The sequence below is a fragment of the Gossypium hirsutum genome, chromosome D08 (assembly GCF_007990345.1).
Source record: "Gossypium hirsutum isolate 1008001.06 chromosome D08, Gossypium_hirsutum_v2.1, whole genome shotgun sequence".
Classification (NCBI taxonomy): domain Eukaryota; kingdom Viridiplantae; phylum Streptophyta; class Magnoliopsida; order Malvales; family Malvaceae; genus Gossypium; species Gossypium hirsutum.
The window spans coordinates 38986905-38990782 of record NC_053444.1 but is presented as its reverse complement, the minus strand read 5'-3'; the positions used below and the strand labels follow the sequence as shown (position 1 = coordinate 38990782).

Here is a 3878-nt window from a genome sequence, read left to right as displayed (position 1 = left end):
AAGCTTCAGTTCAGTACTGTCTTCCATCCACGGACTGATGTCAAAGAGGGTGATCCAAGTGCTAAAGATATGCTCAGAAGTTGCATGATTGATTTTGGGTTGAATTGGGAAAAATATCTACCCTTGGTGGAGTCTACCTATAACAACAGTTATCACGCTAGTTTGGGCATGTCACCTTTTGACGCACAGTATGAGAGTGGAAACACAAAACTATATAGACTTTTTAGCACCTTTTGAGACCTAAGTCATGCAGTTTCATAGTAAATTTTGCCAAAATTCATAGTTTAATTATAAAACAATTAATTTGTAGTTAAATTATTAACATATTGAATTTTAATTATTTTTATAATAAATTTTCACAAATTTAGTTTATTTTCGACAGTTTTGCACAAAACGTGAAATTGGCTCGACAGACACCTCGAAAGGCTTGAACTGTTAGAGAAATTTTTGCATCGAGTGAACCAAGAGCAACGCTAAATATTTTTCCATCCAAGGATGGTCCAAATAATGATTATTTTATGTACTTTATATTTAATTTTATCCAAATTTAATTGGGTTAAAAATTAATATAAAGTCTGAAGCAGAAAATGACCCAATTGTGTTAATCAAATAAGACTGATCCAACAAGAAAAATGGCAGCCCAAAACTGTCCAACAAGCTGACCCAATCAACTGAATTTTTCTGATTTTTATGCTTGCAAAACAAACCTTAAAGTTTCCTTAAACTCCATTCAAACTCCTCCACTTTTTGTGCCTTTGAAGATTTGCCCTTAGCTTAAAATAGCAAGTTTGAAATATTGAAACTTGATTATTGTATGGATGGCCAAGGAGGAGTGTGTGGCTGCTAATTATTTGCTATTTTTAGCAGTCATTCCCATCTATAAATACCCCATTTGCTACTTCTTTCAACACATCTTCATTCCTACACATCTCACTCTCTTTCACTCACTTTCTTCTATTTGTTTTTCCCTTTTTCTTGTCCAATTTCCTTGCCGATTTCCCTCTTGAAAAAGAGCCTTCTTCCACCTTGGAATAGCATATTTCAATTGTTAGTAGAGGCCTTAGTTCAACAGAACGAGCAGAGAAGAAGAGGAGTGCACTAGTCTGACTTCAGAGATACATTGGATTTGCTTTCTAGTTCCCTTCTGTTTAATTTTCTTTTTTATGTTGAGATTATGAATATGAAGGATTGTTATGTTGTTGTTCTTGTTCTAATTAAAATGGTTTAAATTAATTTGTGTTAGATTGATTGCATTCTGTCCACTCGAATTATTAAAATCATGTTTGTGTTGTTATATGCATTGGTGAGCTGTTCAATTAAATAAAACCATGCTTGTGTTATACTTGCATTATAAAATGTAAGGTAATGAATGAATTAATTATTAAACGTATTGAAATTATAATTAATTGACACAATATTTAATTGGTGCATGTTTAATCTTCTAAGGTAGCTGAAGGTTAAATTAGCGACGGTATTAAACGGTACATTAGCCTTGCATAACTTACAAGATTATTGTGATTAAACTGTTTCAATATAGAAATATGTTGTTACCTCACTTAATCTTTTATGTGCTTATGAAGATTAATTAATTGTTTGAATTGACATTGAAAAATGTTTAAGAGATAAGTTAATTTAGTAAGTACGTATGAGCAGTATTTAGCAAATTACCAAGTTGCCGTGAAAATATTCGTAACAACATGAATATGAGTTTAATAATTCTAAGTTAAGGAATATAATTGATCTAACACAATTATGTCATCTTGATTAAAACCATATTTTGAAATCGTGCATTGAAATTTTTATTTTTATTTTATTTTAGTTAGTTAAATTTTAATTTTTAATCACTTCCTCAAAATCAAAATATTTTTAATCACCAAAGTATTTGATTTACATTTCATAAATATTTTTCTTTCACAATCCCTGTAGGTACGATAACTTGACATTTACTTGTCAGTTTATTACTTGTTGTGATTGTGTACACTTGTACATTTCTATCGTTTCAAGTTTTTGGCACTATTGTTGGGGACTTTTTTAAAAGTCATTATTTGTGAAATTGTTAATTTTGCATTTTTGTTTTTTTTTTTGTTTAATTTTAATTCCATTATTTTTCTTTGATTGTTTCAGGTGTTTATGAGTATTGATCGAATTATCGATTTACTCCATGTAGATCCTGAAATTGAAAGAACTTTTCGACAAAGAAGAAGACAAGCAAGTCAAATAAGGACCGAAGAGATGAACTTTGAAAATCCAAATCAAGGAAATGGAGCAAACCTTGCTCAAAATCCTATCCTTATTACTGATGATAGGGATAAAGCTCTAAGACAGTATGCCATGCCAGTGTTTTATGAGCTTAATCCGGGTATTAAGAGACCTGAAATTGAGGCATAGCAATTTAAGATGAAGCTAGTTATGTTCCAGATGCTTCAGACAGTGGGCCAATTCAGTGGAATGCCGACCGAAGATCCTCACCTTCACTTAAGATTATTTATGGAGGTGAGTGATTCTTTCAAACTAGCTAGAGTACCTGAAGATGCACTACGATTAAAGTTGTTCCCATATTCACTAAGGGATAGAGCTCGGGCCTGGTTGAACTCATTGCCACCAAATTCCATTACCACATGGCAAGAGCTAGCAGAAATAGGCTTTATGAAGTATTTCCCACCTAGCAAGAATTCTAAGTTGAGGAACGAGATTACTACCTTCCAACAGTTGGATGATGAGTCCTTATATAAGGCGTGGGAAAGGTTTCAAGAGCTATAATAAAGATGCCCTCATCATGGAATCCCTCATTGCATCCATTTAGAGACGTTCTATAACAGTCTCAATGCTCACATGAGGATGGTAGTGGATGCTTCTGCTAAGTGCTCTCCTTTCTGAGTCTTATAACGAGGCTTATGAAATCATTGAGAGGATTTCTCACAAAAATTATCAATGGCCAACCAATCGAGAATTGTTAGGAAGACGAGTCACTAAAGTACATGAAATAGACACTCTCACTTCACTCGCAACTTAGGTATCTTCAATATCCTCAATGCTTAGAAAATTTACTACTAATGAGTTTAATAATTTTGCAGCTCAACCACCAAATCAATTCGAAAATGTAGCCTGTGTTTATTGTTGGGAAGGGCACTTATTCAAAGAATGTCCATCAAACTCAGAATCTGTATATTACATGGGTAACCAAAACTAAAACTAAAAACAAGGAAGGAAAGGAATGTAATCCAATTTTTATAACCCATCTTGGCGAAACCACCCTAATTTTTCTTAGAGTAACCAAGGGACTGGAACCAGTAAAACTTATGCACAACCTAGACCGACCCAGCTACCTGGTTTTACCCAATAAGTTCAGAAACCAACACAAGCTGAACCTTTCAATAGCTTAGAAAACCTATTGAAGGCATATATGGCAAAGAATGATTCTACTATAAGGAATTTAGAGAATAAAGTGGGTCAACTTGCTACTGAAATTAGGAACCAACCACAAGGTGCTTTGCCTAGTGATACGGAAAATCCAAGAAATTCGAGGAAAGAGCATTGTAAAGAATTGACAGTGAGGAGTAGAAAGACATTATAGCCCAACACTGTTGAAGTTGAAAAGGAGCCAGCTGATGCTCAAGATTCAGTGGAAGTTCAACCAAGTGTTGAAATTTCAGCTTCACCAGAACCAAAATTTGCAAAACCCGATTATGTAACTTCTTAGCCAGTCAATTTTGATAAACTAACAACTTTATTAGATGCAAAATTGCCACAGAAGACGAATCAACCAGTTCCAGTAAAAAATCCTCTACCACCTTACCTCAAAGACTTCAAAAGCAGAAACAAGAAGTCCAGTTCAATAAATTTTTAAATGTACTCAAGCAAATTCACATCAACATTAC

General features: G+C 33.7%; 1 non-coding gene across 1 annotated transcript; it reads right to left on the bottom strand.

Annotated features, from left to right (window-relative positions):
• Nucleotides 1-2676: 2676 nt before the first annotated feature.
• Nucleotides 2677-2783, bottom strand: LOC121220706 (small nucleolar RNA R71). Its single transcript, XR_005917923.1, has one exon. It is a non-coding gene; the product is annotated as a small nucleolar RNA R71 (small nucleolar RNA).
• Between the last annotated feature and the right edge of the window lie 1095 nt (nt 2784-3878).